The sequence below is a fragment of the Castor canadensis genome, chromosome 8 (genome assembly GCF_047511655.1).
Source record: "Castor canadensis chromosome 8, mCasCan1.hap1v2, whole genome shotgun sequence".
Taxonomy (NCBI): Eukaryota; Metazoa; Chordata; class Mammalia; order Rodentia; family Castoridae; genus Castor; species Castor canadensis.
This window is the reverse complement of record NC_133393.1, coordinates 48,496,186-48,509,490: the sequence shown is the minus strand read 5'-3', so window position 1 is coordinate 48,509,490 and position 13,305 is coordinate 48,496,186.

The following is a 13,305-nucleotide window of genomic DNA, read 5'->3' as shown; positions in this document are numbered from 1 at the left end:
GTTGTTTAACTAATAGTTCTTTGGTTTTTCCTTTAATTACCATTTCATCTTCAAGTTCTGAGATTCTGTCTTCTGTTTGTTCTATTTTGCTGGATTGGCCTTCCATTTTGTTTTGCAATTCTGTTTCATTCTTTTTTCTGAGGTTTTCCATATCCTGGGTCATTTCCTCTTTAATGTTGTCTATCTTTATCCTGAGTTTATTTATCTCTTTATTAATCGTGTTCTTTGTTTCACTTTGGTGTTTATGCAGTGCTTCTAAGGTTTCTTTTATTTCTTCTTGTGGTTTTTCAAATTCTCTATTTTTGTTGTCTTGGAATTTCTTGAGTGTCTCCTGTACATTTTTGTTGACCATATCCAATATCATCTCTATAAAATTCCCATTGATTACCTGTAGTATTCTTCTTTTAGATTATTCTTGTGGGCTTCATTGTGTTCTTTGGCATAGTTTATCTTCATTTTTTTGGACTCTGGATCTGAGTATCTGTTTTCTTCATTTCCCTCTGGTTCCTGTACTAATTTTTTTGCTGTGGGGAAACTGGTTTCCCTGTTTTTCCTGTCTTCCCGTCATTGCCCTTAGTGTTGTTATTGTCCTTGTACTGTGTGCAATTAAGTATATTCTAGCTTGTAATAATAACAATTGTTATATTTAGAATAGAAGGGTGAGAGGAGAGGGAAAGCAAAGAAGTTAAAGAAAGAGAGAAAAACAAAGAAGTAAAACAAACAAACAAACAAAAGTTTCAAAGATATAAACAGGGAGAGATAGTGTACTAATCAACAGTAACCTGAACAGGCATTAGAGAGACAGAGAGAGGATTGAGAAAAAAAAAAAATTAAAAAAATAATAATAATAAAAATTTAAAAAAATTTTTAAATGTCTAAGTTCAAATGCAATAAAGTTTCAGTCTTAATAATTTTGGTGTTAGTCCCTCAGCCTCCAGTCCTGGAGATGGTGTCTCAGAAGTAGTTGTGTTGTTGTCTCATCAAAGGGGAAAAAACCAAACCAAACCAAACAAAACAAAACACCATAAATTGTCCCAAGTTCAAATGCAATACAGTTTCAGTAAGTTTTTCAGCATGCAGGTGTAGTTCGGTTGTTGTCTCATCAAAGGAAGGGAGAAAAAAAAAGAGTCTGGAGACAGTTCTGTGAATGGCTATCTGAGGCTGTGGCTCACCTACCCACTGCTGTCAGCCTGCTGTTGCTGGAGACTTTATTTATGCAGATCTCAGGAGTGAGATTAGCACTCACCTGGACCCCCAGGCTTTCTTTACTCAGAGTTCTCCTGGGCAGGCCACCACTGCTACAAGCTTTCCCCTTTCCAAGCACACTGGGGGAGGTGACACTGCACCTGCTTTCTCAGGCCTGCATGTTTATTTACAGTTCACGTGGGAAGTGGGCCTTCCTTCCTCTCCTGTGGAGTTTTCCTCCCACCACCACTTTTACAAGTTTTCCTGCTCCTGGTTGCTGGGCGTGTGCTGCCGCTCCTGCCCTCTCCGGCCAGTGTGTTTATTTACAGTTCTGTGAGGAATTGCCCTTCCCCCATTCTTTGGTGCTCAGGGTGCCCCACCCTCTTTGCTATGTGTCTTTTTTGTTGTTACTGCTTATTATTTAGGTTTTTTTTCTTTTTTCCCTGGGTGGGGGTCAGTCTTTCCAGGGGGCTATGCTGATCTGGCCCAGGGTTGCCTGTGGGAGTACTGTGTACTGCTTAGCTCACCTTGTGGTCCGCATCTTCCCAAGCCATCTGGGTGCTGGCATCTGGTGGCAGTGCAGGAGCCCTCCTGGTTTCTCTGTTTAATGTGAAGTGGGGATGCTATGCGTGGGCTGGGGGTGTGGAGGAATCAAAGTTTTGTCTCTTCTTGGTGGCTTTTCCTGTAATGTGTATCTCCAGCATCTCTCCAAGATTTTACTTTAGGAAGCATGCTTTCTGCTTCCTCCCTCTAGCCTCCATCTTTGAATCCTCTCTATCACACGTTTAAAGAAGAACTAATACCAACCCTCCTTAAACTGTTCCATGAAATAGAAAGGGAAGAAAGACTGCCTTACTCATTTTATGAAGCCAGTATTACTCTCATCCCAAAACCAGACAAAGACACCTCCAAAAAGGAGAACTATAGACCAATCTCCTTAATGAACATTGATGCAAAAACCCTCAATAAAATAATGGCAAACTAAATCTAACAACAAATCAGAAAGATCATTTACCATGACCAAGTTGGCTTAATCTCAGGAATGGAGGGGTGGTTTAACATATGCAAATCTATAAATGTAATACAGCACATTAACAGAAGCAAAGACAAAAACCACTTGATCATCTCAATAAATGCAGAAAAAGCCTTTGACAAGATCCAACACCACTTCATGATAAAAGCTCTAAGAAAACTAGGAATAGAAGGAAAGTACCTCAACATTGTAAAGACTGTATATGACAAACCTACAGCCAACATAATACTTAATGGAGAAAACCTGAAACCATTTCCCCTGAAATCAGGAATGAGAAAAGGGTGCCTACTATCCCCATTCCTATTCAACATAGTCCTGGAATTCCTAGCCAGAGCAATTAGGCAAGAAGAAGAAATAAAAGGAATACAAAGGAATACAAATAGGTAAAACAACTGTCAAAATATCCTTATTTGCAGACTATATATATATATATATATATATATATATATATATATATATATGACCCAAAAAACTCTTCCCAAAAATTCTTAGACACCATATACAGCTACAGCAAGGTGGCAGGATATAAAATCAACTTATATAAATCATTAGCTTTTCTATAAACCAACGTTGAACAACCTGAGAAGGAATTATGGGAACAATTTCATTTACAACAGCCTCAAAAAAAATCAAATACCTAGGAGTAAACTTAACAAAGGCTGTGAATGAGCTCTACAAGGAGAACTACAAACCCCTAAAGAAAGAGATCTAGGAAGACTACAGAGGGTGGAAAGATCTCCTGTGCTCATGGATTGGTAGAATCAACATAGTAAAAATGGCTATACTACCAAAAGCAATATACATGTTTAATACAATTCCCATCAAAATCCTGATGACATTCATCACAGAGATTGAAAAATCTACTCTAAAGTTCATTTGGAAACATAAGAGACTGCGAATAGCCAAGGCAATACTCAGCAAAAAGAGCAATGCTGGAGGTATTGCTCTTCAAACTATATTTGTGACTTCAAACTATATTACCAATCCATAGCAATAAAAACACCATGGTACTGGCACAAAAACAGACATGAAGACTAGTCGAACAGAATAGAGGACCCAGATATGAAGCCACACAGCTATGCCCATCTTATTTTTGACAAAGGTGCCAAAACTATACGATGGAGAAAAGACAGCCTCTTTCAACAAATGTTGCTGGGAAAAGTGGTTATCTGCCTGCAAAAAACTGAAACTAGATCCATGTCTATCACCCTGTACTAGCATAAACTCAAAATGGATCAAGGACCTTAATATCTGACGCAAAACTCTGAAGTTAGTACAGGAAAGAGCAGGAAACACTCTAGAACTAACAGGTATAAGCAAGGACTTCCTCACTAGAACCCTAGCAGCTCAGCAACTAAGAGAAAGGATGGACAAATGGGACTTCATAAAATTAAAAAGCTTCTGTACAACAAAAGAAATGGTCTCTAAACTGAAGAGACCACCCACAGAGTGGGAGAAAATATTTCTGAACTATACATCAGACAAAGGACTGATAAACAGAATATACAGGGAACTTAAAAAACTAAACTCTCCCAAAATCAAATAACCAATAAAGAAATGAGCAACTGAATTAAACAGAACTTTCTCAAAAGAAGAAATTCAAATGGCCAAAAAACACATGAAAAAATGCTCACCATCTCTGACCATAAAGGAAATGCAAATCAAAACCACACTAAGATTCCACCTCACCCCTGTTAGAATAGCTAACACCACCACCAACAGGTGTTGGTGAGGATGTGGGGAGCCTTTGTACATTGCTGGTGGGAATGCAAGGTAGTGCAACCACTCTGGAAAACAATATGGAGGCTTCTTAAAAAACTAAATATAGACCTGCCATATGATCCAGCCATCCCTGGGGATATACCCAAAGGAACGTGACTCAGGTTACTCCAGAGGCACCTGCATACCCATGTTTATTGAGTGCTATTCACAATAGCCAAGTTATGGAAACAGCCAAGATGCCCCACTACTGACGAATGGATTAAGAAAATGTGGCACTTATACACAATAGAGTTTTACACAGCCATGAAGAAGAATGAAATCTTATCATTCGCTGGTAAGTGGATGGAACTGGAGAACGTCATTCTGAGTGAGGCTAGCCAGGCTCAGAAGACCAAAAATTGTATGTTCTCCCTCAAATGCGGACTTTAGATCAAGGGCAAATGCAGCAATGTTGTTGAGCTTGGGTCACATGATAAGGGGAGAGCACATACGGGAGGTGTGGAGATAGGTAGGAAACCCAAAACGTGAAAGCATTTGATGTCCCCACTCCAGAGGAGCTAATATAGAAACCTTAAAGTGGCAGAGGTCAATATGAGAAGGGGATCAGGAACTAATGAAAAGGTCAGGTAGAGATGAATCAATTCGGATTGTAATACACTTGTGCATGGAAGCAATGCTAGGAATCTCTCTGTATAGCTTTGTCTTTCTTATTATTCCTTATGTCTTCTCTTCAACAAAATTACAGATAAGGTAGAACAGGATCTGCCTGGAAGCGAAGGGGGATGGGGAGGAGAGGGAGGGGACGGAAGGCAGGGGTAGAAATGGCCCAAACAATGTATGCACATGTAAATAATGAATAATAAAAAAACAAAACAAAAAACTCCAGGCAGCATTTCCAAAGCGCTGGCACGGGGTCCTGATCTTGAATGCTCTCTTCCTTCCACATTTCTCCCTGTGTGCTAGGACCCTAAGCTCAAAGTCTTAATGTAGGAATTTCTGAATCTTTGCAAGGTTAAGTTTATTACCAATGTGATTTTCTAAGTTTCTGTTTCTAAGTTTCTAAGTTTCTGTTTTTGTGGTACTTGAGCCACTCCACCAGCCCTTGTCTGTGATGTTTTTTTTGAGATAGGGGCTCTCAAACTATTTGCCCAAGTTGGCTTCGAACCATGATCCTTTTGATTTCTGCCTCCTGAGTAGCTAGGAGTACAGGCTTGAACCACCAGAGCCCAGCTATTTTTCTGTTTTCAATGGGAAAAAAGCTGGAATTAAGTCGCTTCAGTGCTTTAGCAGGTGAAGAACATACATGACTAGAGGACGGTTTTAGTTAAAAGGAAGTAAATAGAACTATTTTAAGAGGTTGGTCAATCTAGCCAATGCAACCTTAAGTTGGATCCTGTTGTTCGTGTGGACACCAAGATTCCAAAGCCAGGAAAGACCAAGTTGGAAAGTCAGAGGCAGCTTGTGCGTGCCTCAGGTTCTGAGGCTCAATGTGAAAGGAGATGGCTCTGGTGGCGTTGGTGGTGGGGGGACCTGGAGCATCAGATACGAATTAAGAGATAAAGTGGTTACATTAGCTTCACTCCTACTGGCTGTGTGGGTTTGAGCAAGTCACTTAACCTCTCCAAGCTTCAGTTTTCTTAATGGAGAGTGAGAACTTCTTAGTCTCGTGCCTGAACTGCAGCAAAAGGATAACAAACATGAGTTATTACTATGACTAAGAGATAACTCAGCAAAGACACAGGCCTGCAAACAAAAGCTCCAGCAATAAAGAAGCACAGATCAGGTGGGCTCAGCACATTTAGGCCAGAAGTCCTGGGCCAGCACCAGAGGGAGGCACTGATGCCCCTCTGGCTATCAGCCTCGGCTCCTGCCTTGATGTCAGGCTCCCTTCTTCTCACCTGGGACCCCCCTCTCCCCCAGTCTCCTGACATCCCACAGCATTTTTACTGGTATATTTTTAAGCTCTTTTGGTCACCTGAGATGTAGCCACGGCTGAGATCACAGCTGTACACTCACTCTTGTCTTATAAAGAAAAAGAAAGGAAACTCTTATCACTTGTTTCAAGTCCAAGGCCTCAAGTTCTGGTTCAACCACCTGCTCCGTGAGGCTGCCTTGATCAGTTTCAGGACAAGGATGCCAGGGAGGTAAAATCCGTGATCCGTTAGGGAAGTGGGAGGTCAGCTGGTCTCCCATGACTGGTAGTGCTTCCAAACCCTCGTGAATGTCAATGAGCGCACGCCCTGGTGACTTGGGCAGCTCTTGGAGGAGCTGGCCCCTGGCCAGCCTAGCACAGAAGGACCAGCAGGGGGAGGGAGGAAGTGACTCAGGGCTATCCTCTCTCCGACAATGGGACAGAGCTGTAACCTTTTCTGAGAGGACAGGTAAAAATAGCAGTTATTCTTTAGAAGAGCCCAGGATTTTTATTTTCTGAATCTGATTGTGTAACTGAGGGCCAGGGACCCACAGAGGCCAGGACTATTACATATCATCTGTTTCTGTTCTGGGCCAAGTGCTCCATGTGGGTCCTCTCACCTGCTCCTCCCAAGGACCCAGTGAGGCCAGTGTCACTATCTCTGTTCTGTACTTAAGCCTGCAACCAGTCAGGGGCAATGACGTACTCAACTCATGCCACTAGAAAGGGCAGACTGGGGATCTGCCCTGGTGCCTGCAGGTCTGACCACTCACGATCTGGCCCAGGCCTCTGGCTCAGCTCCAGCAATGACTAAGGTGGATGGCCATGAACTCCACCAGGAGCCAGGACTACTGGGCTCTTTCTTGGAGTTCTGCAGAGCTGCACTGAGAGCAGAGCAGGGCCCCACACAGGAAACTGTGTGTTCAGGACTGACATGGATGGCTAATTTCCTGGTGGCAGCAAACGTTATTGAAAGTTATCGAACAGTGGAACAACATATACTACTGTATTTTGGGAAGAGAAGTCTGGCAATGTTACATGTGGTAGCTCTGAGAGGAAGCAGGTAGAATCTAGAACACAATCTGAAAGGCGTTACAATCTATAGACTGTCACCTGTAATGTCTACTGCCGCCAAAAGGATATCGAGACAAAAGAAAAGAAGTATCAAAGGCCAGACTAGATCATACTGTTTCATACATCTGTGACTGTATCTTACCTGCTTTATGATCCATAGTCATAACCGTGTTTTATCAGCTGTTTTTCATGATGTTACTCTAGAATGTTTTCTTCCCAGAGAATGACTGAGAAGATAATTTAAAAAATGGTGCACAACGGTTTCAAACTTTGCTGTTTTCTGGGGTTTTGTTTTTTACTTCTTTTCTTTTTCTTAATGGAGTGTGCTGGATGTCTCTACAGCTTTGTTGAGATGACTGCAGAACCTAAAAAAGCTATTGCTGCTATTGGTACATAACCTACTGCTATTAGTGGTCTTTTGGTATAAATATATAAACATATATACATAATCAGGATTTTTGGAAACTTTAGCAGCACTGTCAACTTTGGAAAAAGGCATCCCCGTTTACCATGTTGAGTTGGCATTGTGCAGAAATTAATAGCCACATTGGCCTAGAAACATTCAACTTAACTTTTTTCCCATTTGTACAGGGATAATGTGCTATATTAAATATGTAAGGTCTTATCTATGTGGGTTTGATTAAAGAAACTAATAAAGTATTCTCTAAATAATGAAAAAAAAAAAAAGACCACACTACAGGGGTTCTGTCAATAAGACATACGCATTACCTCCTTGACAGGGGTTCTGTCAATAAGACATACGCATCCTCCTTGACTGAGGATGAGACATTTGAATAAAGAGGAAAAGTGACTAAAATGAACTGAAACATACCAAATATATATATGTGTGTATATATCATATCAAATATATAATAACAGGCTACCCACCTTTCAGTAAAACAAACAACTACAAAACTCTACGCAACTCATTGGTTCATCACCCTTGGAGGTTGCCAGGATACCAATTCATTATCCTGGAGGTTGGCAAATAAAAGAAAAGAAAAAGGCACAGACTCACTCAACTGTACCTGTGCTAACTTATTTGGGAAAATCAAATAATTGGTGAGAAAAAGTTCTTTATTGAAAATCACAATCAATAATTAAAGGAGGAGGGATGTGAGAATTAGAAAATCACCAACTTGTAACCCTTATTGAAATCATGGAGCTAGGAAATGACCAGAAGTTGAACCCTCACTTAACACCATATATAGTAATTAACTCATGGATTAATGGATATGTGACTTAAATGTAAAATCTAAAACCTATATAAAACTCTTAGAAGAAAAATGTACTGTGAGACTGGGCTCGAGCTCATGCTTTGGGAAGCAGAGATAAGAGGATTGTGGTTCAGGGCCAGCCACAGGCAAAGCACAAGACCCTATCTCAAGAGGAAGCCAGGTATGATGGTTCATGCCCATAGTCCCAGCTAGACAGGAGGTGTAAGTAGGAGGATCACTGTTCAAGGCCAGTCCTGGGGAAGAGTGCAAGACACTATCCGAAAACTGAAGTAAAAAGGGCTGGAGGAGTGGCTTATGTGGTAGAGTGGTTGCCTAGCCAAACAAACAAATTCACAAACAAGCAAAACAAAAAACTTATTGCAAAAGCTTCACAACATTTGGGTTTAGTAATTTGTCAGATATGATAACACAAGTGGAGGCAATAAAAGAAAAACGAATGAATTAAACTTTGCGAAAATTTTAAAAATTTGTGTGTCAAAAGATAAGCATATGTCAACATGGCAAAAAGGCAACCGCAGAATGGTAGAAAATATTTTGAAATCATGTATTTGGTTAGGGATTAATATTCATATATAAAGAGAACTAAATCAAACAAAAACAGAAGCCAAAATAAACCACTTCAAAAATGGGCAAAGGACTTGCCTAGACAGTTCTCCAAATGACCAACACACATAGGAAAAGACACTTAGCTCACCAGCCATTAGCGAAATTCACATCAAAGCTATGAGTTCTCCCCTTGCACCCATCCTGATGGCTGCCGTTAAAGAAGGAGAATAACAAGTGTTGGAGAGGAAGATGTGAAGCTGGAGCCCTCCTTTGTGCCCTGTTGGCAGGGGTGCAAGTGACACAGTCTGTGGAGAAAAGGTCAAATTACCATAGGACCCAGAAATTCTACTCCTGGGTATAGACTCGGACGGACAGGCAGCAAGTATCTAAGAGATCCTTGTATGCCTGTGACCATGTCAACATTATTCAAAATAACCACAGCATGGAAGAAGCCATAGAGATGAGGGATCAGCAAAATGCAGTCTATAGCAATCATGGAATATTATTTAGTCTTTAAAAGGTGGTAAATTCTGACACATGGTACAACATGAATGAACCTTAAGGACAGTGTGCTAGGTGCCATAAGAAGCCACAAAAAGTCATGAACTATAGGATTCTACTTACATGATTTCTTTTTGCAGAACATGGATTGAACCTAGGGTCTTGTACATGTTGTATAAGTGCTCAACCTCTGAGCTGCAACCCCTCTCCCCTGCCAGTTCTTGTTTTTTCGGGTGTGTGTGTGTGTATGTATGTTTTATTTTGAGAAAGGATCTCACTTTGTAGCTCAGGCTGGCTTCAAACTCACTATGTAGCCCAAGTTGACCTCAGACGAGAGCTCCTCCTGCCTCTGCCTCTCAAGTGCTGGGATTACAGGACTGCACCACCATGCATGGCTTATATGAGATTCTTAGAGCAGTCAAATTCATAGAAACAGAGAGGAACTGGGGGGAGGGAGGAATGGGAGCCAATCTTAGTGGATGGATCCATCCTTCCATTTGCTCATGTTCTTCTAAGCATTAGTGTCTTTCTTTCATAATCCACACCCAGTCTTTCAGAAAATCCTTTTGGCTCAGCCAGCAGAATATGCCTAGAACTTGACCACTCATATTTCTTCCACTATCGCCACTCAGCTTCTTGCCCCCATGAGCTTACATCTAGGTATTTTGTGGCCAGAACAGACAAGGTCACAGAACCTGTTTCCTCTTCTTCCTGGGCATTTCTTTCTGGACTGTGTTCCCAGCCACCCTTGGGACCACCTGTGGCCATTGGACTGGGTTTTAGCCCTTGGAATTTGAGTGAGGGTAAGTTCGGATGTGCTGCTCCACACCTAGCTGTAACAATTCCCACCAGCTTGATGCAGTCCAACCTACCTTCTTTGGCCCTGTTCTCAATAGGGCAGCCAAAGTAAGCCTTTGTATACAACATAATATTTTGATATCTCTCCATGGTGAGCGATTACTAACGTGAGCAATTTAACGTATCCATCACCTTCCATAGGGTATGGAACACATGCTTAAAATCTCCTCTTATAAATTTTCAATATACAGTCCCATATATTATTAGCTATAGACCTCCTGCTGTGCACCGCAGCCCTTACAGAACAAGTCAGATCACTGTAGGAAATGCACAATCACCAATGACCACCAGTGCTGCCGTGTTTGGCCACCCTGACCATACTCCATCCTCCTTCTCTCACTCTCACCATCCACTTGGCGGCCACACTGTCCTTGTGATGATACACTGGGTGGTGCCACCCCTCCACTTTTCAGGACGCTTTCCCTGCCTGAAATTCTCTCTGGACTAGCTTCCTTGTCTCCTTCAAGTCTTTGCTCCAATGTCACCCTTTCCATGTTCATCCTAGCAGAAGTCACAACCCCTCCTCAGCTCTCCCACTCCTCCTGCGTCCACTCTATTTTTCCTTTCCTGGCACAGGAACTCACACCTTCTACTCTACCATGCAACTTACTTATTGTTTATTGTCTTTCTCCCCAACTACTCTAACAGTCCTTCTAGAATGGAGAGTCCACAGGGGTCAGAAAATCTGTATCTGTTTTGTACAGTGATGTATCCCAAGCACTTGGAAGAGCAGGTAGCAATAGTATAGGTCCTAGTAATGTAGGTAGCACTGATTGACCCTTAAGTATTATTGTGTAGGGCAGTATAAGATTATTTGTGTTATTTGTATCCCTATTCTTATAATTACTAGCACCTACTGTGTGGTGTTGTGGGCATACAAAAAGAGATATCCATATTCACTCCACTTCCACGCTTCCAATAAACATCCTGATCTACTCCAATTTGACTTCTTCCCAATGGTGAACAGAACTGACGCCTATCCAGGCCATCAGTGACCCCCAGGTTACTAAATTTTTTTTTTGCAGTACTGGAGTTTGAACTCAGGGCTTACACCTTGAGCCACTCCACCAGCCCTTTTTTCTGATGGGTTTTTTTTTTTTTTTTTTAGATAGAGCCTCAGGAACTATTTACCTGGGTTGGCTCAAACTATGATCCTCCTCCTGCTCTCTGCCTCCTGAATAGCTAGGATTACAGGTGTGAGCCACCATGCCCAGGTTCAGGTCACTAAATCTCGTGAGCATTTTCACGCTGTCCTCCTAACTAGACCTGTAAGACAATATTTGGCTGAATCTTTATCTTGCACTTAAAAGGCCTGGTCCTCTTGAGGTTCACTGTCATGGCAATGCTCCTGCTCTTGGCTTTTGAGTCACCACTGTCCTAACTTCCCCCTTCCTCAGCTTTTTCTTCCCAGCTCCTTTGCCACAGTGCAGCCTCTGTCACCTCTGCTTTAAGTTGTGGCTGTCCTCAAGGGACAGCTTGAAGTCCTCTTACTTTTTGGTTGATTTCATCATGCCCAAGGCTTTGATTGGCATTCTTTGCTAATGATCCTCAAACTTAGATTTGCTCTGTGCTTGGGACTCATATCCAACTGCCCTGTCAACAGAGGTGACTCTGAGACATCTTGAAGTCACTGCAGCCAAATGTGACCTCACATCTTCTCCATATCTGGTATTCTACTGAGAAAGTCCCACCATTGGCCAAGCTCAGAGACCTGAGAGGGAGTTGTGGATCAGGACTGTCCTCACTCTTTACTCCCACCTCTGCAGGCCCCTGCTTTGCATCTGATTCAGTCTGACTCCATCAGGACAAGAACCAACATAGTACATAACACAAAATATCTGACAAAGAGAAGAAAAGGGAATAAAAAAGGCAGGAGGGAGCTGTGTGGTGGCACACATGTAATCTTGGGGGGCTGAGTAGGAGGATTGGAAGTTTGAGGCCAGCCTGGGCTACATATTGAGAAACTGTCTAAAATAAAAAAAAACTAATAATCTTAACCAAACTTACTTTAGGCATAGATTGTTAAAAAAAAATCTGAATTTAGAAGTTAGGTCTAGCCTGATAATGTCTAACAAATGTGCTAATCAAAATATTTACAAAAGCAGCTACAAGCTGCTGAATTTAGATAATTTCGTATCTCCTAGTGTAGGCCAGGAAAAACACTCAAAAATGCAAGAAAAGATCAACAGCCAAGGCAAAAAAAAAAAAAAAAAAGATTAAGATTTCTGGAATTCGTGTTCTTTCTTTCATCCAGCAAAAGGAATGGTCGCACATTTTATTGGGAGGATGGAGAAGAGTCCTTAGGTGTTATCACAACCTCCAGCTTTGGATCAAAGGGGATGACATTGTTAGCAGAGCTTCCAGGGAAACTCTAGTCTCCCTGCAAAAACCAAGTGGAGTATCACCTTTGTGTGGGCAGAAAGTTCTGATAGGGGAACATTCAGGTTCCAAACTGCTGCAGGGACCCAGGAATAGAGCCGTCCTTATTTGTGATCAATCCAGAAAACAGTGCTGGGGTGTGGCTCAAGTGGTGGAACACCTGCCTACCAAGCTGAAGGCCTGAGAACAAACTCCAATGCTGCCAAAAAAAAAAAAAAGCCAGGCAAAAGCAGGCTGCCCACCACCACCCTCAACTTCCGCCTTTGACTCTTAACCTTTACGCTTGGCCCACAATTAAGTTTCTGCAGTTTTAAATGATTGATTCCTTTTATACTGGGGGATGGGCTCAAGTGGTAGAGCGCAAGGCCCTGAGTTCAATCCTCAGTACTGAAAAAAGAAGGAAAAATCTTTTACTGCAAGATGTCCATTTGTGGAAGATCTAAGTTGTAGCTATTTGACTTTCAGATATTCTCTACCTATTTGGTAGAGAATGATTGACAAAAGTAGTATTTGGTTTCTATTGCTGAACTAATAGATTACTACAAGCCTATTGGCGTCAACAACACCAACATATCTATCCTCTTAAACTTCTGACAGAAGACCAATACAAATCTGCCTGGCCAAAGCCAAGGTGTCAGCTGGTGGAGTGGCTCAAGTGGTAGGGTGCTTGCTCAGCAAGCGTGAGACCCTGAGCTCAAACACTAGCACCACCATAAATAAATAAACAAAACCAAAGCATCTGCAGACTGCCTTTCATTTTGGAGGGTTCTAGGGGAAAATCCAGTTCCTGATTGTTCTGGTTGCTGGCAGAATTCGCTTTCTTGTAGTTGTCAGCTGAGGGCCATTTTAGCTCCTTG